Here is a 27,689-nt window from a genome sequence, read left to right as displayed (position 1 = left end):
CCAGAGTAGGCTTAAGAAAAAAAGTACATCATAACTAGTCTCTGGCCATCGGCAGACTCTGGATCTAGATTAGTATATTGCTGGAGGCCTTCAATCAGTCTCTGAAGGAAGGTGGATGGATTTTCATTTTTATCCTGAATAATTTCATTTAGTTTATCATAATTGACAGCCTTCATGGATGCTCGGCATAGGCCATGGAGTAGGCAAGCTAACGTACCTGTTTCTGGCATTGGTATCTGTCTGAGTATTGTAGTCCCACTTTGGGTCTCAATCAGGGACAGCGTCCGCGCCTGCTGGGTGACGATTGTTTGTGAGATGTTCTTGATCTTCATGGGCACGGGCCTGCTCCAGCACTCTTTTGTTCTCCTCAGAGGTAAGTGAATTGGTTAGGACAACAAAAATATCCTGACAGGTTAGTTGGTATGATTGTGTCAGTAATTGAAACTGTTTGATAAACGTTGCAGAGTCGGAAGTGAAAGATCCAAGCCTAGACTGAATGAGAGCTAGCTCAGCCATTGGAAAAGGGGTATGGACTTGAACAATTCCCTCAGCTCCGGCAACCTTTTGCAAGGGCACCATCGTGTAGGCAGACTGAGAAACTCCAGGGTCAGATGACTTATGGGCCTTGGAGCGAGTGATTGGTGGAGTCAGCGTACAGGGAAGGGCGGAGGGAGGAGAAGGAGGAGGAGGGGAGGGAGTGGGAGGCTCTTGTGGGCTTGGGGGTGATGAGTGAAGAACTAGAGCCTGGGGTGGAGCTGCTTGTGGCTCTCCCCAATAAGAGGAGGATCATCTGCTGGTCAAGATGGCTGCCAGACTCAAAGGGGAGGGGATTGTTGATTAGCTAGCGAGCAGAGGGAAGGTTGACTATGGAGAGAAGAAAAGCCTTGAATGTGGGGAATCTCCGAGCATTTTCCTTGGCACTCACAAATGTTATACAGGTCTCGAATTAGACCATGTTCAAGTGAGCCGTTAGGTGGCCAAACGTTTTGGTTGTCCAATTTATATTGGGGCCAAATTTGAGTGGACAAACATATGAGACACTTGGGCTTTAAATCTAAGCCTTCAAGGTTCCTTAACAAACACCCCAGGGGAGAGTGTGTGGGTATAGAGGATCCAGAGCCCATGGTGACCAGAAGCAAGACAAAGGGCGGCACCTATAACTTAAGATGTCTCTCAAGGTACAGATTGCATGCCCCAGCTTAGGACCCGGTCCTAAGTGTGGAAGCCTAGGCTCCTCGTGGAGGAGTCCCACCACGGGGAGAGGGCTTGAAAATGGGGCCACACCACCTTCTGAGGTGTCCCTGAAGCAGGTGGGGGCGGAACGGGCAAGTCCCGGACTTGTCCCGGTGAGTCCTGGACTCACTGTGGGGAGACACAAAACCTGGTACCTGGTTTGCGCTCTGGAGTGGAGTCTTGTTTTTCTAGTCACCAGGACTTAGAACTCAGATACCCTAGCTGTCGTTAGAGGACTTACCCAGGCCGGGGTGAAGGTGATGATTTGCCAGTGTTGTTTGCTGGGAAGGTACCAGGGTAGATGGTCGCAGGTGCTGGGGGCAGGTCAGAGTGCTGTGGGAATGGGGGGTTCTGGACCCTCCGATGAGGAATCGGGGGCACCAGTAACATGGATGATGTTCTTGATGTCATCCCATAATTATTCTGGTTTTTGGTCATTGGTGTTCAATGCATCAAATCTATTCTTTAGATGGTTTCTAAATTCAAGAGGGATACATTCAAGGTCATATTTTGGCTATTGTGGACTTGTTTTAATTGTCTTCAGCTTCAGCTTGAACTCGCATATGAGCAGTTGATGGTCTGTTCCACAATCAGCTCCTGGCCTTGTTCTGGCTGAAGATATTGAGCTTTTCCATTGCCTCTTGCCACAGATGTAGTTGATCTGATTCCTGTGTACTCCATCTGGTGAAGTCAACATGTATAGTCACCATTTGTGTTACTGAAAAAGGTATTTGCAATGAGTAAGTTGTTGGTCTTGCAAAATTCTATCATGTGGTCTCAGCATTATTTCTGTCACCAAGGCTAAATTTTCCAACTACTGGTAATTCTTCTTTGTTTCCAACTTTTGCATTCCAGTCACCAGTGATAATTAACACACCTTGATTGCATGTTCAGTAATTTCAGACTGCAGAAGTGGATAAAATCTTCAATTTCCTCACATCTTTGGCTTTTGTGGTTGGTGTATAAATTTGAATAATCATAGTATTAACTGGTCTTCCTTGTAAGCATATGGATATTATCCTATCACTGAGAGCATTACACTTCAGAACAGATCCTGAAACATCATTTGTGATAATGAATGGCACACCATTTTCTTCAAATTGTCATTACCAGCATAGTGGATCATATGGTCATCTGATTTAAAATGGCCCAAACAGGTCCATTTCAGCTCACTAATGCCTAGATATCAATCTTTATGCACTCCATTTCATTTTTGACAACTTTTAATTTTCTCAGATTCATACTTCATACATTCCATGTTTCGATTATTAATGGATGTTTGCAGCTGTTTCTCCTCAATTTGAGTCATGCCATGTCAGGAAGTGGAGGTCCTAAAAGCTTTAGTTATCCATATTATTAAGGTTGGTTCTACTCTGATGAGGCAGCTCTTTCCCAGTCATATCTAGTGCCTTCTGACCTAAGGGTCTTGTGTTCCTGCAGTGTATTGGACGATGTTTCAGGGCTAATACAATTGTGCAGTAATGTACCAGACAGTGTTTCTTTGCTATTCATAAGATTTTCCCTGTTCAATTATTTGACAAGTGAATGGCCTCTTCCTTCTTCCTAGTCTATCTCAGTCTGTAAGCTGTGTTGAAACCTGTGCACCGTGTGCAACATTGCTGGAGTTTGAAACACTGGTGGCACAGCCTCAATCCTCACAGCAACAAACAAGGAAAAATGATTTTCCTCTATAGCAAAATGAATATAATCAAATTCAGATATGAAAATTTGAATTCGTAAATCCTTTTTTGCATGTAAATAGTGCCTTGTAAGTAAATAAATTGGCTGTGTTAGAGGAAAATTTGTATTATGTCAAAAGATACGGGTCGAAGGCTGGGGAGGAGTTACCATTGGAAAGTCCAAATTTTGTTGACTGGGGCTCTGCTACAGTCCACCTGACTCAAAAAAAATTAAGCAGTTTATAAACTGAGCTGTGCTAAAGTAATCTTCCTCATTAGCATGATTTTCATCTGACCCTGAATTGACCCTGGAGCTCTAATTACTTTAAGTGTAACTGTGAACATACGGTAAATGAAGAATACATGAACCTGAGTGAATTTACAAAGTCAGCTATGTAAAAACACATTCTTAGAGGTCAAACTCAACTAATATGTAAATCTATAATGATTTTCACCTCCAAAAATAGAGGTTATCCTTTCCCTCAGAATAATTACTATCATTCTAGCTTCATAAATATACTGCTATGGCTTTGCAAGTCAAGCTGATTTCAAATCTTTCTTTTCCTTCTATCTTGTAATCTTTATTATAATATTTTTATGTTGATCTCTTCTCATTTAAAGGAATGTTCCAATTTTCTTAACACAGACACTATTGACCTTGTCCAGAACAATCCTATTTTCATATAAAATGTCAAGCTGGTGTAGGTGCATAGGAAAGGAAAAATGCTGTAAGGAGTAAATGCTGCTCAGTTTGCATCCCTTACTCAGCATACCTGTATATTCCTCTTTAGAACAATAAGCACCTATTGCCTGCATCCTCCTTCCAAAACATTTTCCATTTTTTTGAAATCCCAGCTTCTGACCTTCCCCCCCCCCCCAGGGCCAATATCAAGTAAATGATGTATGGGGATAAAATCTTTGCAATGGACTTTTATATATGTGATAATACAATGTTGGGAGCTCTGGTAGCATAGTGCCTAAGATACTTAACTGCTAACCAGAAGACTGGCAGTTCAAATTCACCAGCCACTCCTCGGAAGGAAGGTTGGGCAATCTACTTCCATAGTGACACTGTCTAGGAAACCCAAGGAGCGGTCGCTGTGAGTCAGGTCCAACTCGATGGCACATAACAACAACAATACAATGTTGTCCCAAATTATTTAAAGAGCTATCATTGATTGTTTCTAGTTATGATTTAATGTAGAAGTTATCAGCAGTACTGTGTATATTTTAAGTGTCCCCTTCACTCTTTAGTCCTAATAAGGTGTGATCATGAATAATTTCTTTTTGCTGATTGACTCCTTTGCTGTGAATAAGTCAATGAAGATTATCTTGTGCTTCAAAGAAATTGCTACTTCCCTAGTATTCTTTGCATATTGTATCTGATGTATATTTAGGGAAGCATCACATTTGCTTACCACCAATTATAGTAATTATTGACATATAAAACAAAGACCACATAAAGAATGATAACAGATAAACAATTATAAGACATTTGAGGTTAGTCCTGATGGAATTATTAATTGAAAGATAAAGAAAGTACTTGATTTATATCAAGCAAATAGAATCTTCTTGACTCAAAGCTCCAATCTCATTTTATTTTGATATTAAAACATTAAAGTAATGATTACATGTTCTAAACACATTTGCCAACAATCTGATCATGTTTATAGATTAACAAAATTATGGTCTCCATTCTTTCCCAGATCTGAAGGTGAATGTCTTTTCCAGCTCCTCCTCAATGCTCTAGTAAATCACTTCTAAACAATTCAACATAAAGAATAGGCAAACAATAAAATTGGAGAGCACATGCTCTTTTGAGGCATTGTTATTAACTGCTGTCAAATTGGCCCTCAATTCATGGAGTGCCTATAACAATGGAATTAGACCATTGTGATCCATGAAGTTTTCATTGGCTAATATTCAGAAGCAGATTGCCAGGGCTTTCTTCCTAGTCTTTCTTAGTCTGATAGCTCTACTAAATGCTATCCTCCATGAGTGACACTGCTGGTATTTGAAATACTGGTGTCATAGCTTCCAGAATCACGAAAACATGCAAATCAACGTAGTATGACAAACTGGCAGGTTGTGGTGTAGACATATACAAAAAACCAAGCCAAACTCACTACTGTTAAGTTGATTCCTACTCATAAACATATAAGGGAATTTAATATTAGGTCAATATGTACTATTTAATAATTAGGGTTTTGACATTTGACATTTGGGAAAAAATAAAAGCCAAATCTCCAGTTAAAACTTACAGTGATTTAACATAACCATAATTTCCAACAGTAACAAAAACTTTCACAACTGGACCAATAAGCAGCATCTTGATAAAGAGAGAAAAGATTGAAGTTGTCAAAGGATTTCTTCTTATTTGGATCCACAATCAACATCCATGGAAGCAGCAGTCAAGAACGCAAAGGACATATCGCTCCGGGGAAAACTGCTGCAAAAGACCTTTTTAAAGTGTTTAAGATCAAAGACGTCACTTTGAAGACTTAAGTACTCCTTACCCAAGACGTGGTATTTTCAGTAGCTTCATATGCATGTGAGAGCTATGTAGAGAATAAGGAAGACTACAGAAGAATTGATGTTTTTAAATTGTGGTGTTGGTGAAGAATACTGAAGACACCATGGACTGCTAGAAGTGAACAAATCTATCTTGGAGGAATTACAGCCAGACTGTACTTTAGAAGTAAAAATGGCCAGAATTTGTTTCTAATACTTCGGTCAACTTGTCAGAAGGAAACAGTCCCTGGAGAAGGACATCATGCTTGGTAAAGTGAAGAGTCAAAAACATCCTCAACAAGATGAATTGACACAGTGGCTGCAATGATGAGGTCAAGCAGAGCAATGCTTGTGAGGATAGCGCAGGCCCGGGAAGTGTTTTGTTCTGTATAGTATGTGGGGTCACTATGTGTTGGAAAGTACTTCATGGCGTCCAATAAGAACAACAGCGTATGAGAAAGCATACACACTAAGAGAATGTATCAAAGGTTATATTTTATTGTACGCCACCAGAGCTCCCTTTGAATCCTAGATCTACATACTTTTAAAAATTATGAAGTTCTGTTATGTACAATTTAGAATATTGTTATGTAAAAGAGGAACAATGAAGAAAGTAAATAAACTAATGAAAAACTGGAATAAAGATTTTGCAATGTACAACTAGAAAATAATTTATATTCAGAATATATAAAGAGCTCTTACTAACAAATAATGTAAAGGAACCAAACTCTTAAAAAAAAAAAAAAAAGAGCAAAATGACCCACCAAAATCTACTCCTAAAAAGTATTCTTTCATATACTTAAATGCATTTATTTATATATATACACATATATATCCACACACATATACATATACTCTGGTAGCATAGTGCCTGAAGCATTTAACTGTTAACCAGAAGGCTGGTGGTTCAAACCCACCGGCCACTCCTCAGAAGGAAGTGATACTGCCATAGTGATACTGCCTCGGAAACCCAAGGAGGGGTCGCTATGAGTCGGGTCCGACTTGACGGCACATAACGACAACATATATATACATATTTGCACACAAATATATACATATGTATATTTCTATGTGTGTGCATGCACACATGTTCACTTCTGTATGAAATATTGCAATTTAGTGGAATATGATTATTGATATTATGAGAGAAATTAATATTTTGGGTCATGTGGAGGAAATTTTTTATGTAGAATGATGACAAAAAGAAAATGGCAGGAAAATATGGAAGTAAAAAACATATATATGTATATATATATTTAAAGCCTTATGGAATATTTAAGTTTAGTGCCTCTACTTATTATCAAACTATTTTAAAATAGTTTTGCTAACATATATAAGATTAAAAGGAGCTCTGGTGGCATAGGGCCTAAGGCATGTGACTGCTAACCAGAAGGCTGGCAGTTCAAACCCACCAGCCACTCCTCGGATGGAAGGTTCGGCAATCTACTTCTGTAGTGATACCACCTTGGAAATCCAAGGACGGATTGCTATGAGTTGGTTCCAACTTAACAGCAGTGAGTAGTAGTAGTATAAGGTTAAAAGTGATTACTATATAATTGACTCAACAGTTAATTATAATAAAGGTTAGTTAAAATACAGAAATAAAATTTTAAATAGCTGACTATTAAACTAGCTTTTAGTTGCTAAAACTCTTTTGGCTGTCCAAGATAGAACATAAGAGATACGAGTTAAAAAAGAAAAGAAAATTTAGCTGATACCATGACTGATATGCAGTAAACCTCACTGCCATAGAGTTGATTTCAACTCACAGTGACCCCTCCTTGGGTTTCTGAGGGGGTATCTCTATGGGAGTAGGTTGCCCGAGAAGTGGCTGGTGGGTTTGAACTGCCAGGCTTCTGGTTAGTAGTCACATGCCTTAGGCAGTATGCCACCAGAACTCCCAGGATAGGCAGTAAGTGTTTAATAAATGTTCATTTAATACACTGGAGAAAAAAAAAAGCAAATAGTATTTTCTGAGTGCTCATTCTGTGTTTGGAACTGTAATTGTAACACATGTATCATCTTACTGTCTCATGATAGTAACTCAATTGACTATATGGATCAATGATCATTGTCAAAACTGCCATCTTGTGGTGAGTAATTTAAACTTTAATCAGTTACCTCAGAGCTGTTATTCTGGCATCCAGAGAAGGAGGCTAAGGAATTCAGTTATAGAGACAAAAATTAGATTGCTGAACAATTGATCTTGAAAATAGCATAAAATCCTAAACCAATGGTGTTATAGCTTACTTCTGAACATACAGATAGACTGTTCTCTGGGAAGTTGTGTTCATGGATCTGGGCACCATGAAAATACAAGTATCTAATATTGTGGGCGGGAGCTCTGGTAGCCTAGTGCCTAAGGCACTTGACTGCTAACCAGAAGGCTGGCAGTTCAAACCCACCAGCCATTCCTCGGAAGGAAGGTTGGGCAATCCTACTTCCGTAGTGATACTGCCTTGGAAACCCACGGAGGGGTCGCTATGAGTCGGGGCCGACTCAACGGCAAATAACAACAACAACAATATTGTGGGCACCAAGGAAAGAAATTTGTGAATTTTACTATTTCCTAAAGGATTTGAGGGTTTTAGTAAATCTTTGTATTATTATTATCTTGACTAAAACTCTGCCCAATTCATTGGTCATTATATTGCAGAAGATTAAAACAATTTTCTTTCAAGGATAGATGGGGATGAAGAGTAGGGAAAAATCTGAAATATAAATGAGCAGAGAAAGAAGTTGGAACTACTTGTCTACACACACACACACACACAAAACAATCAGTTCTCTCAAACCATGTGTCTTGAATGCAGTTCTGGTGGTATTGGGAATTCTGGACACAAAAGATAACAGGTTCATACATGGTTTCCATGGTACAGCCCCAACCCCAAATTCTACATACACATGGAATTGTGCAAGAGACCTCATGAGACTTTACACTTAGTTACAAAGTACTCTGAAGGGTGCCTTTATGCTGTTTTTCTCAATTAATTACAGCAAGTGTCATCATGGACAGCTTGAAGCAGTTAATTGAATTTGACAGGTTAACTTGAGAGCTCTTTTTACTTAATGCACTAGGGAGCTGGGGTGAGCAAAAGGGCTGCCCAAGACAGAACATGTGATTCAAAAAAAAAAAAAAAAAGGATAGTGGAGACAACATAAGGCAGCTTGCAAATACTTATCTCTAAAAGGAAGGACTATCCAGAGCATACATCGGTAGTGTCGTTTTAGTATTCTTATATTCTGCTAGACTGACCAATTTGCTTTATTTGAGAGATTCTTTTATCATTAAGTTTTATACTTTTGCAGAATTTTATTAATTATTTTGACTCTGTTGTTGTTAAAGTGCCATCAAGTTGATTTTGACTGATAGCGAACACGTGTACAACAGAATGAAACACTGCCCTGTCCTGCTTCATCCTCGCAAACTTTCTTTGCTTGAGCCCACTGATCCAGCCACTGTGTCAATTAATCTCATTGAAAGTCTTCCCGTTTTTTCAACACCCATGTACTTTACCAAGCATGATGACCTTTTCCGGGGACCAGTCCCTCCTGATAAAATATCCAAAGTACAATAGGCAGTCTTGCCATCCTCACTTCTAAGGAGCATCTGGCTGTACTTTCTCCAAGACAAATTTGTTCATTCTTGTAGCAGTCCATGGTACATTCATTATTCTTTGCCAACACCACACTCAAATGCATCAATTCTTCTTCAGTCTTCTTTATTCATTATACAGCTCTCAAAAAAATGTGAGGCAAGAAAATACCATGGCTTGCATCAGGCACAGCATAGTCTTCAAAATGACATCTGTGCTCTTTAACACTTTAAAAAGGTCTTTGCAGCAGAGTTGTTTGATTACTTGGCTGCTGCTTTCATGGGCACTGATTGTGGATCCAAGTAAGATGAAATCATTTACCTTTTCAATTTTTTCTCCATTTATCATGATGTAGCTTCTTTGTTCATTTGTTAGGACTTTTGCTTTCTTTATGATGATGTATATCCCACACCAAAGTCTGCAGTCTTAGACCTTCATCAGTAAGTGCTTCAAGTCTTATTCACTTTCATCAAGCAAGGACATGTCATCTTTATATCACAGATGGTTAATAAGTCTTCCTCCAATCCTGATGCTACATTCTTCTTCAATACTTCTCAGATTATTTGCTCACCATACAGTTTGAATAAGTATAGTGAAAGGATATGCACACTTTTCTTTATTTTAAACTATGTAGCATCTACTTGTTCTGTTTGAACAACTCCTCTTAATCTATATACAGGTTCCTCATGAGCACAATTGAGTGTTTTAAAATTTCTATTCTTCGCAATGTTATCTGTAACGTGTTATGATCCACACAGCCAAATGACTTTGCATAATCAATAAAACACAGGTAAACCTCTTTCTGTTATTCTTTGCCTCCAGCCAAGATCCATCTGACATCAGCAATGGTATCCCTCATTCCACACCTTCTTTTGAATCCAGGTTGAATTTCTGACAATTCCTGTTGATGTACTACGTTAACTGTCTGAATTATTTTTGGCATAATTTTACTTGCACATGATATTGTTTGATAATTTACACATCCTATTGGATCACCTTACTTTGGAATGGGCATAAATATGGATCTCTTCCTATTTGTTGCCCAGGTAACTCTTCCAAATTTCTTGGCAGAAATGAGTGTCTGCAGTGCTGCATCCATTTGTTGAAATATCTGAAACATCTCAATGGGTATTCTGTCAGTTCCTGGAGCCTTGTTTTTCACCAATTCCTTCAGTGCAGCTTGAACTTCTTCCATCAGTACCATTGGTTTTTGTTCATGTGTTGTCTCCTGAAATGGTTAGCACAGTGGCTCTGAGTAATCCTTCTATCTTCTGATGCTTCCCGCGCCATTCAATATTTTGAATGTACAACCCTTCAGTATTGCAACTCCAGGCTTGCACTTTTTCTTCCTTTCTTTCAGCTTGAGAAATGATGAGCATGTTCTTCCCTTTTGGTTTTCTAACTCTGGGTATTTTCAAATTTCATTATAGTAATTGGTTTTGTCTGCTTGAGCTGTTCTTTGAAATCTTCTGTTCAGCTCTTTGATCTTGTCATTTCTTCCATTTGTGTTAGCTACTCTCCACTCAAGGGCAAGTTTCAAAGTCTCTTCTGACATCCATTTTGGTCTTTTCTTCCTTTTCTGTCTTTTTAATGACCTCTTGCTTTCTTCATGGATGATGTTCTTGATGTCATCCCACAATTCCTCTGGTTTTTGGTCATTGGTATTCAATGCATCAAATCTATTCTTTAGATTGTCTCTAAATTCAGGAGGGATATAATCAAGGTCATATTTTGGCTCTCATGGACTTGTTTTAATGGCTTTCAGCTTCAACTTGAACTTGCCTATGAGCACAGTCATCTCCTGGCACTGTTTTGTCTGAAGATATTGAGCTTCTCCATTGCCTCTTTCCACAGATGTAGTCAATCTGATTTCTCTGTACTCCTGGTCAAGTTCGTGTGTATAGTCATCATTTGTGTTGTTAAGAAAAGGTATTTGAAATGTATAAGTCGTTGGTCTTGCAAAATTCTGTCATGCTCTTTTCAGCATTATTTCTATCACCAAGGCCATATTTTCGAACTACTAATGATTCTTTTTTGTTTCCAACCTTTTGCATTCTAATCACCAAAGATAATCAACACATCTTGATTGCATATTTGGTCAATATCAAACTTCAGAAGCTGGTAAAAATCTTCAAATTCCTTGTCTTTGGTGGTTGTTGCATAAATTTGAATAATAGTAGCATTAACTGGTCTTCCTTTTAGGTATATGGATATTATCCTATCACTTACAGCATTGTACTTCAGGGTAGATCTTCAAACTTTCTTTGTGATGATGAATGCCATGCCATTCCTCTTCAATTTATCACTCCTGTCATAACAGATTGTATGGTTGTCAGATTCAAAATGGCCAAAACCAGTCCATTTCAGCTCACTAATGCTTAGGATATTGATCTTTATGCATTCTTCTTTGTTTTTAACAACTTCCAATTTCCCTAGATTCATACTTCCTACATTCCATGTTCCAATTATTAATGGATGTTTGCATCTGTTTCTACTCCTTTTGAGTCATGCCACATCAGCCAGTGATGGTCCCAAAAGCTTTACTCCATTTACATCATTAAGGTTGGGTCTACTCTGAGGAGGCAGTTCTTCCCCAGTTATATTTTGAGTATCTTCTAACTTGTGGGACTCATCTTCTAGCACTATATTGGACAATATTTCAGGGCTATTCATAAGGTTTTTCCAGTAATATATCAGACAGTATTTCACTGCTATTCATAAGGTTTTCACTGGCCAATTCTTTGAGAAGTGGATGGTCCCTTCTTTCTCCTGAGTCTCATTTAGTATGGAAGCTCCACTGGAACCTGTCCACCATGGGTGACCCTGCTGGTATTTGAAATACTGGTGGCATAGCCTCCAGCCTCACAGCAACACACAAGCCACCACAGCATGACAAACTGACAGATGAGTGGTAGCCTGTGGGAGTAGGACCATGCAAATAAGATGTATAATACCCTAATGTAGGAATTGCTCAGTTTTGTCATTCCACTAGGCTTAAAATGAGCCCTGCTAGAGGCAGAAGGGGACATCTCACTGCCATCAAGAGAGAAGAGCCAGAGGTGGAGTGGAGTGGTCCTTGAACCCAAGATCCCTGCACTGGACCTTGGCAGAAAAATCAGCAGAGAGAATGACAGAGAGATGGCAGCAGCAGAGACAACAGAATCAAGAAACCAGCACAAGACAGCAGGCTTGCTGGCCCATGAAGTGAGAAACTCAGTTCCTTTGGTCCAGAGCCTTGGTACATCTATCCTCAGAGTTAAAAGAACTTTGTAACACTTATCATAGCAGGGCAGAGGCCAGACCAAAAGGTCAAGGACCAAAGAGGTGTGCCTGTGGCATGGCAGAGGGGAGGCTGTCCTGATCAAAAATTGTATATTGCATGCATTGAAACTGCATTGTAACCTGTTTATTCCCTAATAAACCCCATAATCATGAATATTGTCTGTGTGTTCTGTGTGGCCAATGCAACAAATTATTGAACCCAGCAGAGAAGCAGTGAGTGCCATGGCAGGGATGGTTGGTGTCAGAATAATGGGAAGTTTGCAGGGTGGTGGCATGTCTGACCTCAAAGGATAAGCCTTGGGCTACTGATGGTGATTCTCTCTCCCCCTTGTGAAGTTAAAAGAGATCAGAAAATACCATCTCTATGTCCTGTTTCCAGATGTTTTTGAACTTAATGATTTATAGTATTTGTGCATTAAAATAGAGTGACTTTTCAAATGTAAATATCAGTACTGACTGGTTTGAAATATATATGTAAATTTATAATAGAAAACTTTAAAATAAATTTTCAATATAAAATTAATAGGTAGAAATCAAATGTAAAAAAGACATAAATAGGGCTATAATAATGTAATAATTTAAAAGTGGAAAAGGCAGTCAACATGAGCTTATTTTTATTTACTATATATATAAAAATGTCATACATATCGAATTTTATATCAAATTTTTGATGCCAGATTGGACATACTAAAATTCTTCTTACTAAAAACTGTCTAAAATGCTTGAATATACTATTTAATTATTTTAAATACATGGCTGGGCAAGGGGAAAAAAAGGATTGGAAATCCCCATGGCCAGAAGTGAAAAATATAGAAGTGAGAAACTACTAGGGGACTTCAGCAATCTCCAGCACTTGTATTTGAATGACCACATACAACACAGAGGACAAATGCTAGAATCTGAGGATGTTGGGAGTGTGGACAGAGACAGATGTATGTTGTTAAACTATAAATATCTGAACAAATTATTCACAGGATAAAAGTGTTTAAAATATACAAGAAAAGTTTTGTTTTTTTTTTAATTAGTCTCTTTTCACAATTCTATGCTATGCAATTTAAAAGAAGTAGATAAACTGCTAGAAATATAATTCAACACACTGACTCTATCAGGCATAAAATCCACAAAGACATAAAGTTCCAAAAGATAAATAAAGTTCTTAAAGAATGTCTTCTCTCTCTCTCTCTCTCTCACACACACAATCTTCACTAGTCTCGTATGTTTTTCAACCAAATATTCTGACACCAATTAGTCCCAATATTATAGAAATAGTTCCAGAATTGACAAAATGAAAAAAAAAAGTTAAATTTGTATAATGAAGCAAATACAACATTTATACCTACACCTAGTGCCTAAGGCATTTGACTGGTAACCAGAAGTCTGGTGGTTCAAACCCACCAGTCACTCCTCAGAAGGACAGTTGGGCAATCTACTTCCATAGTTATTCCACCTCAGAAATCCAAGGAGAGGTCATTATGAGTCAGATATGACTCCATGTCAATGATCTTTTTTGAGACATACACCAAATGAAGATATGAAACACAAAAAGAAAAAGAGGAAGAAATGAAGAAGGAAGGAAAGAAGAAAGGAAGGAAGGGAGAGAGGAAAAGAGAGGAGGGAGGAAGGGAAGGGAAGGAAGGAAGGTAGGAGGCAAGGAAGGAAAGAAGCAGGGAAGAAAAAGAAAATTACAACCCATCTCATTTATGAATGGCAATGCAAAAACTCTCTATAAAATATTAGTATATAGATTCCAAACAGCATACTGAAGAATTCATACAGCAAGACTTTACTCTAGGAATGCAACAGTGCTAGGATAACTACATATTAGATTATCCTTCAATATAATTCCACATACTGATTGATATAAAAAGTAAAATACAAAATACACCTGATCCTTATTTAAAAAATAAAATAAAGTAGAAATTTGTAGATAGACAATCCCTGGGTTATGAATAAAATCCATTCCTAACTGTGTCTTCAAGAATCTGCTGGTCACCTGGAATAGGTGCATAAGGTTCTTATTTAATCTTACTTTGTTTTTATTGTTGTTAGGGGCTGTTGAGACATGTCCAAGTCATAGTGAGCCTATGTAAAACAGAACAAATCACTGCCTGGTCTTATGCTATCCTCATAATCCTTGCAAATCTTGAACTCATGATTGTAGCCACTGTGTCAACCTATTTTGTTGAGGGTCTTCCCCTTTTTCACTGACCCTCCACTGTACCGAGCATGATATCCTTTTCCAGGGAATGGTCCCTTCTGACAACATGACCAAAGTAGGTGAGATGAAGTCTGGCCACTCTTGCTTCCAAGGAGCAGGCCAGCTGCACCTTTTCCAGGACAGATCTGTTAGTTCTTCTGGCAGGCCATGGTACTTTCAGTATTCTTTGCCAACACCACAACGCAAAAGCACCAACTCTTCTTTGGTCTGCCTTATTCACTCTCCAGCTTTCATGTGTGTATGGAGAGATTAAAAATACCATGGCTTGGGTTAGATGCCCCTCAATCTTTAAAGTGACACCTTTCCTTTTGAGCACTTTAAAGAGACCTTTTTCAGTTGATTAGTGCAGTACAATATGCCTGATTTCTTCACTTATGCATCCCTCAGTGTGGATTGCAGAGCAAAGTAAAATGAAATCTTTACAATTTCAATCTTTTTTTCCATTTATCATGATGTTGCTTATTGGTCCTTTTGTGAGGATTTTTGTTTCCTTCATGTTGAGGTGTAATGCATAGTGAAGGGTATATTCTTTGGTTTTCATCAGTAAATGCTTCATGTCCTCTTCACTTTCAGCAAGCAAGATTGCATCAGAGGTTGTTATTGAGTCTTCCTCCAATCCTGATGCCACATTCTTTTTCATACAGTCTAGTTTATTGCATTATTTATTCAACTTACAGATTAAATAGTATGGTGAAAGGATACAACCTTGACATACACCTTTCCTGATTTTAAACAACACAGTATCCTCTTGTTCATGTTGGAAAAACTGCCTGTTGGGCTATGTACAGGTTCTACATGAGCACAATTAAATTTTCAGAAATTCTCATTTTTTCACTGTTATCCATATTTTTTTTTTTTTATGTTCCACACAGCTGAAAGCCTTTGCATGGTCAATAAGACGCAGGTAAAAATCTTTCTGGTGTTCCTTGTTTTCAGTCAAGATCTCTCTGACATCAGCATTGATATCCCTTGTTCCATGTCCTCTTCTTAAAATGGCTTGAATTTCTGGCAATTATCTGTTGATGCACTGCTGCAACCACTTTTGCGTTGTCTTCAACCAAATTTTACTTATGTATTATATTATAGGGAGCTCTGGTGGTGTAGTGCCTAAGGCATTTGACTGCTAACCAGAGGCTGGTGGTTCAAACCCACCAGCTACTCCTCAGAAGGAAGGTTAGGCAATCTACTGCCTTAGTGATACCACCTCAGAAACCCAAGGAGGGATTGCTTTGAGCCAAACTGGACTCAACAGCAGTGTTTTTGGTTTTTTGGTTTGGTTTTATATTAATAAGGAGCTCTGGTGCTGTAGTGGGTAAGGCATTTGACTGCTAACAGAAAGTCAATGGTTCAAACCCACCAGCTGCTCCATAGGAGGAAGATAAGGAAATCTACTTCCATAAAGATTTACAGCTGTGGGAACCCAGTGGGGGTCATGAGTTGGAATTTACTCAATGGCAGTGGGTTGGGTTGAGTTTGGTTATTATATTAATAATATTGGTCCATAATTTCCACAGTCTTTTGGATCACCTTTTGGAGTGAATACAAAATGAATTTCTTCTAGTCAGTTGCCTGAGTAACTGTCTTCCAAATTTATTGGCATAGTCAAATGAGCACCATAGCATGCATCCATTGCATCTATTGTTGTTGTTATGTGCCGTCGAGTCGGCCCCGACTCATAGCGACCCCTCCTTGGGTTTCCGAGGCAGTATCACTACGGAAGTAGGATTTCCCAACCTTCCTTCCGAGGAGTGGCTGATGGGTTTGAACCACCAGCCTTCTGGTTAGCAGTCAAGCGCCTTAGGCACTATGCTACCAGAGCTCCCCTGCACAAATATAGCCATCTGATCTTTGACAGAGGCATAAAGGCAAGTCCATGGAGAAAACATAGCCTTTTCCACAAATGGTGCTGGAACAATTGGACATCCATATGCAAGAAATAAGAAAAGAATCTAGACACAGATCTTAGACCTTTCACAAAAATTATGTCATAATGGAATGTAGATCTAAATGTATGTTAAACTTCCAGAAGATAACAGGAGACTATCTAAGTGGTCTTTAGCTTGGCAATGACTCAATGACTTCAAAAGCATGATCCATGAAAGAAAAAAATGATAACATGAATTTCATTGAAATTAAAACTTTCTGGTGTGAAAGACAGTATTAACTAAAAAAACTCACTGCCGTTGAGTCAGATCTGACTCATAGTGACCCCTCCTTGGGTTTCCAAGGCAGTATCATTAAGGAAGTGGATTGCCTCATCTTCCTTCCCAGGAGTGACTGGTGGGTTTGAACCACCAGCCTTCTGGTTAGCAGTCAAATGCCTTAGGCACTTCATTACCAGAGTTCCCAGTACTAAGTACTAAGTGTTAATAGAATGAAAAGACACACCACAGACTGAACTATATTTTCAAAACAAGTATCTGATAAAATATTTAAACCAAAATACAAAAAGAACTCTTAAACTCAGAAATAAGAAAACTAGCAGCCAATTAAAAATTGAGACATTATGCTGAGTGAAATAAATCAATCGCAGAAAGACAAATACTGTATGAATCCATTACTGCAAATGACAAAAAAGGGTTTGCTTGAGAAAGGGAACTCACTTTGTAGATTACCCCGGGTAGGGGGAAGGGGAGGGACAAATTTCGGGCTAGTTGGGGGCCACATGCTGGCATGAGTAAGGGGAGGGATGGTATAGAAAGAGTCTCGGTCCATCATGATAGCATTAGGAAAAGGGAGGACACAGAATTGTGCACATAATATATAGATGACAAATGCTAATACCAACCAGTATATCCACAATACTGCATTACCATTAACACCAAACACCAGGCTACCGATAAACATGTAAATGTCTGAGAAGATCAGATGGAAGTCAGTGAACATGAATGTACTCTAGACCAAGGATAGATTCAGCAGAAGCTAATCTTGTACAGATACAAGTGATACAAAATACCTGCAATCCTTATAGAAACAACAGAAGACAGACATAGAGTAATCCCTGAAAGACAGCCAGACACTGTGGGAGAGAGATCTAACAGATCTACCAACTTAGGACCATAGTATTGGGAGACACCAGACTCAATTGGCACAACAAAATACATTAAAGTCTTGTTCCACAACCTACATTGGTGAGTAGCAACTGGGGTCTTAAAGCCTTCAAGCAGGCATCTAAGATGCAGCTAATGGTCTTCTATCATTGGAAGCAAAGAAGAGTGCAAAAAAGCAAGGGCATTTGCAAGCAATCAGCCCTAGGACATGATGGACCTTGAGAACCAGAAGAACAAGATAGTGCCCAGCTACCAATGCCAACCACTCAGGAAAGGATCAAATCTGGAGAACCTGGTTAGAATAGGAGGAAAAACGTGGAACAAAATCCAAAAACTCAATAATGACCAGAATTACTGGCTGGATAGAGTCTGATGAGACCTCCGAATACTATGGTCCTGGGATACATTCTGGGCCTGGAATATAGCTCACTCCCAGGGGCTGGCTCTCAGCCTAACAGTAAACAAGATGTACACACAGACCACTCAACCTAGGGTGACACACCTACATACTCTATGGAAATGCATCCTTTGGAGCAATCAACCATTGGGCACCAGAGGGACAACATTTGCATGGAGGAAATGCAGGACACACAGGAGTGCATAACTATGAGGGGCACGGAGGAAGGTTACTGGACACGGAGGGGAGACTGCGTTAGGATTGGGGATGGTAAATGGGGAGTGAAACTAAATGCACATGTAACGTTGAGTGTAAAACAACTCTTAATTAAAAAAAATATATATAAACTGAGGCAAAAGATCTGAACAGACACTTCAGCAAAGAATTTATACAGATGGCAAATAAGAATATAAAAAGATCTTCAACAATATGTGAAATTAGGGGAGTGCAAATTAAAATAAAGCAAGATAACAATACACACCTGTCTTTCACCTTGTCCTTAATTGCAAAAAAATTATCCTAGCCATGCTGACCCTGGGTTCCAGTGAATCCATATATAGGACCAAATACCAAAAACCAAACGCACTGCCCTCAAGTCAGATCCGACTCATAGAGACCCCTCCTTGGGTTTCTGAGGCAATATCACTACAGAAGTAGACTGCCCAATCTTCCTTCCAAGGAGTGTCTGGTGAGTTTGAACCTCCAGCCTTCTGATTAGCAGTCAAATGCTGTAGACACTATGCCACCAGAGCTCCCTTAACCATTGTTGTGTTGTTGTTATATGCTGTCGAGTCTCACCCAACTCATAGCGACCCCTCCTTGGGTTTTCAAGGCGGTATCACTACAGAAGTAGATTGCCCAACCGTCCTTCCGAGGAGTGGCTGGTGGGTTTGAACCATCGGCCTGCTGGTTAGCAGTCACTATGCCACCAGAGCTCCTCCCTTAACCATTAGAGAGCTGCAAATCAAAACAACCATGAGATACCATCTCATCCCAGCATTAATAGCAAAGTTAAACACTACAGAAAATAATAAATACTGGTGAAGACAGGGAGAGATTGACACTCTCATACACTGCTGGTGGGACTGTCAAATCATACAACCACTGTGGAAATTGGTATGGTGATGCCTTAAAAATTGTGTGATTTACTGTATTGCCATATTTACTTTATTCCAGTGGTCTGAATCCAAACCTGCAATATCACTGAGATATGCCTATACTTGAGATTTAGAAGGCATTTTTGAAGGTTGTTGGATTAGATGCTGTGGCAGACAGAAAAATTGGGTTCCATTTTGTCTTACATTGCATTAGGTTTTTATTCCCCTGACAGTACTGCTGATCAGCAGTAACTGAAGCCTACTACTAGATATCTGGCTGGAGAAAATCAAAAGCAGAAGTTATACAATATGAATGATGTGCCTTTTCCCTTATTTTATTTTTCCATTCCGTTCATCAGTTCAACACTGCTGGCTTCCCAGATTCCCCTCTAATTCCTGAGTTTTTGCCCATGTCTGCCTTTAGTAGGTATGACTAATAACTTTGTCCTAATCTTCCAAAATCCTGTTCTGGAGCCTTCATTCCTCAGACTCTCTCATAATTGTGTAAGATCTTATTTTCATAATAAATCTTTAACTCATAATTATCTCTGTGGATTTCTTTGCTTGATTGAGCTTGATTGAGTTATTTTATAAACATTAATGATAAATGTTGCAGTCTTAAACAGTATCTGTATGAGCATCTTATACCAATTATATGATGCTCTTATTGTTGTTAGGTGCCATCGAGTTGGCTCTGACTCATAGTGACTCTACGTACAGCAGAATGAAATACTGCCAGGTCATGTGCCATCCTCACAATCCTTACAATACCTGAGCCTATTGTTGCAGCCACTGTGTCAATCCATCTCTCACTAAAGGTGTTCTCTTTTTAAACTGACCCTCCACAGCATTATATCTTTCTCCAGGGCATGGTACCTTCTGACAACATGGTCAAAGTAGGTGAGATGATGTCTGGCCATTCTCATTTCCAAGGAGCATTCTGGCTGCACTTTTTTCCAGGACAGATTTGTTCATTCTTTTGTCAGTCCATGGTACTTTGTATTCTTTGCCAACACCACAACTCAAAAGCATCAACTCTTCTTCAGTTTTCCTTATTCTTTGTGTAGCTTTCACATGCATAAGACACGATTGAAAATACCATGGCTTGGGTTAGGCACACCTTAGTCTTCAAAGACACATCTTTGCCCTTCAGCACTTTAAAGAGGTATTTTGCAGCAGACTTGCCCAGTGCAATAAAACATCCTATTTCTTGACTGGTGCTTCCATTGGTGTTGATTGTGGAACCAAGTAATATGAAATATTTGGTGACTTCAATCTTTTCTCCATTCATTGAAATCCTGCTTATTGGTCCAGATGTGAGGATTTTCATTTTCTTTATGTTGAGGTGTAATCCCTACTGCAGACTGTAGTCTTTAATCTTCATCAGTTAGTGCTTCAATTCATCTTCACTATCAGCAAGCAAGGTTGGGTTATCTGCATATCGCAGGTTGTTAATGAGTCTTCCTCCAATCCTGATACCATGTTCTTCTTCATATAGTCCAGCTTCTTAGATTATTTGCTCAGCATACAGATTGAATAAGCATGATGAAAGGATACAATCCTGATGCACATTATTCCTCATTTTAAACCATGCAATATCCCCTAGTTCTGTTCAAACGATAGCCTCTTGGTGATATATAGGTTCCTCATGAGGATAATTAAGAGTTTTGGAATTCCCATTCTTCTCAATGTTAGCCGTAATTTGTTATGATTCACACAGTGAAATGCTTTTGCATAGTCGATGGAACACAAGTAAACATCTTTCTGGTATTATTTGCTTTCAGCCAAGATCCATCTGACATCAACAATGGTATGTCTAGTTCCATATCCTCTTCTGAATCCAGCTTGCATTTCTGGAAGTTCTCTGTCAGTATACTATTGCAACCATTTTTGAATCCTCTTCAGCAAAATTTTGCTTGTGTGTGATATTAATGATATTGTGTGATAATTTCTACATTCTTTTGAATGGGTACATATATGCATGTCTTCCAGTCAGTTGGCCAGGTAGCTCTCTTCCAAATTTCTTGACATAGATGAGTAAGAGCCTCCATCATGGCATCCATTTGTTGAAACATCTCAATGGGTATCTGTCAATTCCTGGTGACTTTTTTTTTTTTTCCTCCCAATTCCTTCAGTGCAACTTTAACTTCTCCCTTCAGTACCATTGCTTCTTGATTATATGCCACCTCCTGAAATAAATGAACACCAACTAATTCTTTTTGGACACTGACTCTGTGTATTCCTTCCATCTTTATTTGATGCTTTCTGCATCTTTCAATATTTTGCCCATGGAATCTTTCTATATTGCAACTCAAGGCTTGAATATTTCCTTCAGTTCTTTCAGCATGAGAAATGCCAAGCATGTTCTTCTCCTTTTGGTTTTCTAGTAGGTCTTTGCACATTTCCTTATAATAACTGACTTTGTCTTCTTGAGCTGCTCTTTGAAATCTTCTCTTTAACTCTCTTATCTGTCATTTATCCCACCACATGTCTGTTGGTTTGTCATACTGTGGTAGCTTGCTTGTTGCTGTGAGACTGGAGCATTTCAAATATGAGCAGGGTCACCCAGGTGGACAAATTTCATTGGAGCTTCCAGACTAGGACAGACTCAGAAGAAGGAAGGGGCCATCCACTTCTCAAATAATTGGCCAGTGAAAATCTTATGAACATAATGCTGTACCATATAAAATACGGCACTTTTTTATTTTTAGATTCACCAGATTTTTTCAGTGTTGTTGTTCCTACTTTAGAGTACTTACTTTTGGAAGTAGCTGTAAAAATGTCTTTTCTTTAAATCTAAAACACAATTTGGCAGTAAAATACTGAAATTTAATGAATCTTATTTTAAGTGCAAAATGGATTTGGACATTTACCTTTGAAAACAAAGAATTCGTTTGCAAATTATCATTTAATAATCAGAAGAAAAGTCAAAGTTCATTTTTATAAAGCCCTCAAAGATTCTCCTTACTTTAGATAATTTAAACAAAAGAAAAATCTTTTATTTTTGTTAAGTCTAAGTTTTTTTTTTCCTTTGCATTGTACATTGCTTTGTGATATTCAAGGTCATGGTTAATATGGACAAGGCCTTTCTTTCATCAAGGGAGATAATAAATGGTACATTTACACTTGAAAGCAAAAACTCTGTCTTTAGTATGGTGAGATTCAGCTCCCTTCTTTGTACTTCAGTTCCCTCTGTTTTGCAGTTTCCTCTCCCACACAACTATTCATTATCACAGGGAGGAAGTCTTCTCACATGCAGCGACAAATTGTTTCATTTATTTAAGATAAAGCCTTTGTATTTCACTCCATATGCTAATACAAACACATCTTTAATGATTAGAAAAAGATAAAATCCTTACCTACTAGGAGCAGATATTTCTCAGTGTTCATAGGCTTATTTATAATCAAACCACATACTGAGTTGCCAGTTCAGCTCCCTAAACAACAGAGTTCTTTTAATCAGTAAATCATTATGCCAATAACAACATCAACAACAAAAAAGTTGTTCAGCCTTCTGAAATTAGTTTCACATCTTGCTTTGTACAAAGTTTATCCCAGAGGAAAGCCCCCCACAGCTTCAAGAAAGCAGCCTTTAAAAATCAAAGAAAAAAGGAGAAGACTCATATTTTCACTAAATCAAGGCCCAAGTCACTTTGCTCATGAATTTGTTAAACCACAGTTGTTAAATATCCCTCATCAGCTTAATGTTGTCAAATGGTTGCTCCCCAAATATCACCACCAAAATCTGTTGATAAGACAAAGCTGAATTAACTGCTTACTGTAGCAAGGAGAACTGTCATGTGCCTTTTAGTTGGTTCTGACTCATAGTGACCCTATAGGACAGAGTAGGACTGCCCCATGGGGTTTACCAGGCTTCAGTCTTTATGGGAGCTGATCACCAGGTCTTTTCTCCCACAGAGGTACTGGTGGATTATAATCATTGACCTTTTATTTAACAGCTGAGTGCATAACCATTGCACTACAAGGGTGCCTTCAAGGGAGAATTCCAAAGCTTTGGCAGTGTCTTGGAAAGGAGAAAACATAAGACAAAAATGTATTGAGAATTTGAAATTTTATTTCAGGCAGGTCTTTCAAATTGAAGGACTTGATTAGGATAGAGTAAGGATCAGGATACAAAAATCCATGATCAGTAGAAACAGTAAGAGGGAATTTAAAGAGGTGTGATTCAATGAATTTTAGAGCATAAACAATGCTGACATTTTTCATTAAGTGTTGATGATTCTTTCAGGAATTTCCTGTAAAGAAGAATCAAATCTAAACCAAAGACTCCTGGAAAAATAAAGTTGTGTTAATGGAGATCAAACTGACATATCTGTAGTTCAGTTACAGATTACTCACCTTCCACCCAAGAGACCCCTGTTGGATTCCAGCCAATACACTTCATGTGCAGCTACCACTTGTCTGTTGGTGGAAACTTGTGTTCTGCTCTGGAAGGTCTTGGTATTTATTTACAGAATTATTTTTTTCCCATACACAGTGATTGCCATGAGTTGAGAATTGACTGGAGGGCAGCTAACTACAAGCTAACAAAACCTTCCTTAGGTGTCCTTCTTATTGCTCTTAAACAATTTTTATTTTTTGTACATCCTTACAGCTCCCTTTCAGTGTTTCTGAAGGTTCACAGACTGTCCTATGTCTGTTTCAAAGGCCATAGCAGTTCAGCAGTGGATGAATTCCTCATTGCCCTTCTACAACTATTTCAACAGTCACTTTCTCTGGAAAGAAAGATTTCTTGGATGTTTTGTCTTGAATTAGCCGTCCCTCCTATGCTTTCTAAAAAACTAGTGTATATATATATATATATATATATATATATATATATATATATATTTAATATCCATGTGTGTTTTTCTCCATACTACTTACTACTCTCTGAGTTCTTAAAGTAAAACATGCCTTATGAGGTTTTGAAGACACAGTCTCAAGAAATGCTGGTTGAATGAAAGAATAAAATAATTCATACTATTATAGGAAATATTTCTCTGCTGAAAATCCACAAATGAAAAGTTTCTCTAACAATTTGAGGTAGAGAAGTTATAGTCAAATACTACCAAACAGTCTTACATTTTGGATTCATCTGAATAGGAGAATGATTTTCAAATTGTTAAAAATTATTCTCTGATAAAATAGTGACCACATGTTGAACTTTTAGGTACTTATTTAGGAACCAGCAAAAAGACAAGATCAAGTTTTGAGAATTTTATATTAAATGATCCCAAGGGGAAATGTAGTTGTTATGTGCTGTCGAGTTACACCCAACTCATAGTGACCCCTCCTTGGGTTTCCGAGGCAGTGTCACTAAGGAAGTAGATTGGCCAACCTTCCTACCAAGGAGTGGCTGGTGGATTTGAACAGCTAGCCTCCTGGTTAGCAGTCAAGTGCCTTAGGCACTATGTTAGCAGAGCTCCCAAGGGGAAATAGAACCTAGAATTTAAAATCTCAAGTTAGATACAAGACTGATAACTTTTTACTATAAAATCAATGACCTTCAAGGATTACCTTCTGGACAAGTCAATAAAAGAGCTCATGTTGAAAACTTAAATGACTTTAAAAGTTTTGGACCTTGTGATGGTTAATGTTATGTGTCAACTTGGCTAGGCTGTGATTCTTAATGGTTTGGCAGACATTGGACAGATTGGTCTTCCATAATGTAATATAATCATCCTCCATTTTGTGATCTGATCTAAGCAGCCAATCAGTTGAGAAGCCAGGCAGTCAGAAGCTGGCCAGTTTCTTGGGGATTTGGGCCTGTATCCAATATAAATGGATGTCCTGGCAAAGCTCTCATTCTCTGGATCCTAAATCTGACTCATCATTCTCTAGCCTCTGATTCTTGGGACCAGAGAGTAGCATCTGATTGCAAATTTTGAGTTCACCAGCCCCTTCAATCACATGAGTTAGTAGAAGCTTCCAATCTGACATCTGACCCACAGATTTGGGACTTACCAGCTTCTACAATTTTGTGAGCCATTTCCTTGAACTAAATCACTAAATTTCAATCTCTCTCCCTCTGCACTTCATTTGTTTAGCTCTTCTAGAGATCCCAGCGTAAGTCAGCGATATTCACAGTAGGTTACATTCTCCAAAACAGTTGTTAAACAACAAGCAGTCTTATTAAAAACTCTCTAGAACAGTGCTACACAAAGTTCTGCTCTGTGAACCAATGCCAGTTCACTAAGAGGTAGGGAGTTCATGCCAGAATGCAAATCACGTATACCTGTAAACATTGTATTTTATTCAACTGGAATTTCTTCTCACAAGACTTTTTTGATGAAGGAAGTATTGTGTTGATTTATATCCAGTCCTTGTTCCTTGTCTCATCACAAGGAAATTCTTCATGCACCAGCACAGCACCTGGTAGAAGTAGATTGATTTTCAAATGTTCTTTGCCATTTCCAAGTACAAATATTTTCCTGAAAGCTTTCTTATTTTCTCTTGGAGAATGACTGTACATAAAGAGCTCCATAATTGTTGTTGGTTGCATCTAGTCAATTCCAAGTCATGGCGACTGTATGTGTGTCTTTCAAGGTGACTCTAGGTGAGTTTATACCACCAATCTTTAGGCTAGTAGATCAGCAATTAATTGCTTGTGTCACTTGGGGACTCTTTATCTAATAGTTCTTGGAAGTGAATCATAAGAAGTAAACTAAACCAAAATTGTATCATGATCTTTTCTCCTACCCTCCAAGGGTCATCTCTAGTCTTCCAGTGAAATCCAGGACAGTAAAGGGTTGAATGGCTGCCCCCTAAAAGACATATCCATATCTTAGTCCTCTAAAAGGAGCTCTGGTAGTACAGTGCCTAAGGCACTTGACTGTTAACCAGAAGGCTGGCTGTCTAAACCCACCAGCCACTCCTCAGAAGGAAGGTTGGGCAATCTACTTTCATAGTGATACTGCCTCAGAAACCCAAGGAGGGGTCGTTATGAGTCAGATCTGACTTGACAGCGCACAACAACAATTCTCTAAAATAATCTATGAATGTTACTTACTTTTTTTTTTTTTTTTTTATAAAGAGTCTTTGCAGATGTAGTTAAGGATGTTACACAAAGATATCATCCTGGATTATCCAGATAGCCCCTAAATCCAATGGCATGTGTTCTTAAAAGAGACACACAGAGAAGATAGATGAAAGGAAAAGCAATGTGAAGATGGAGACAGAGATTGGAGTGATGTGGCCTACAAACTACAGATGTGGCAACCACAGACTGAAAGAGAAAACGTATTAGTTTCCTAGGGCTACCGTAACAAAGTGTCACAAACTGGATGTCTGAAACAACAAAAATTTATTGTATTTACTCTAAATTTATTATTCTGGAAGTTTGAAGTCTAAATTCAATGTGTTGATAGGTCCATGATCTCTGTGAAGCTTCTAGAAGAAGATCCTCCCTTACCTCTGCTTAGCTTCTGATGGTTCCTGGTAATCCTTGGCATTCCATGGCTTATAGATGCAACACTCAAATCCTTTTCTTTGTGTTCCCATGCCTGCCTATCCTCTGTAAACCTTTCTGTGTCTCTGTTTTTCTTTTAAAAAGGATACTACTCATTCTGTTCACAGGTGTCAGGATTTAGGACATCAACATATGTTTTTGTGGTGACACAATTTGATTCATAACGGACAAGGAACTAATTCTACCCAAGAACCCCCAGTGGGAGCAAGTTCCTGATAAATTTTGACTTCTAGCTTCAAGAACTGTGAGTTAATATATTTTTGTTGTTTTAAGACACTGAAGTTGTGCTGATTTGTTACAGCTGCCTCAGGAAACTGGTAATTTTCACATATTTTGTGGAATGAAACAATTTGTGTAAATAAACAAGAGAATTCTTAGCATAGGCATGTTAGGCAGCTACTGTCAGTAGTATAGAAGATGTGATGACTTTATGGTGGATGATTTGATAAGATTCTCTAAATAAACTTCAACTTTATGGTGTACAGCTGACTTATTCATCATTGCCATTACTCATCTGTCAGTTGGTCGTACTGTGGTGGCTTGTGTGGCTGTGAGGCTGGAGGCTATGCCACTGGTATTTCAAATACCAGTAAGGTCACCCATGGTAGATAGGTTTCAGCAGAGTTTCTAGACTAAGACTGGGAAGAAAGGTGGGCCATCCACTTGTGAAAAAAATTGGGCAATGAAAATCTTTTGAATAGCAGTGAAACACTGTCTGATATATTACTGGAAAACATTATGAATAGACCTGAAACATTGTCTGATATAGCACTGGAATATGAGTCCCTTAAGTTGGAAGGCACTCGAAATGCAATTTGGGAATTCCAGAACACTTAAGTGTGCTTATGAGGAACCTGTATGAAAAATGAGATGCTGTCATTCATACAGAATAAAAGGATACTGCATGGTTTAAAATCTGGAAGGGTGTGCATCAAGGTTGTATCCTTTCACCATACTTATTCAATATGTGTGCTGTGCAAATAATCTAGAAACTAGATTATATGAGGAAGAACATGGCATCAGAATTGAAGGAAGACTCATTAACAACCTTTGATATGCAGATGACACAACCTTGCTTGCTGAAAGTGAAGATGACTTGAAGCACTTACTGATGAAGATCAAAGACTACAGCCTTCAGTATGGATTACACCTCAA

Source organism: Orycteropus afer, unplaced genomic scaffold (genome assembly GCF_000298275.1).
Source record: "Orycteropus afer afer isolate SDZICR_OR568_19922 unplaced genomic scaffold, OryAfe1.0 scaffold00111, whole genome shotgun sequence".
Classification (NCBI taxonomy): domain Eukaryota; kingdom Metazoa; phylum Chordata; class Mammalia; order Tubulidentata; family Orycteropodidae; genus Orycteropus; species Orycteropus afer.
This window is presented reverse-complemented; position numbering follows the sequence as displayed.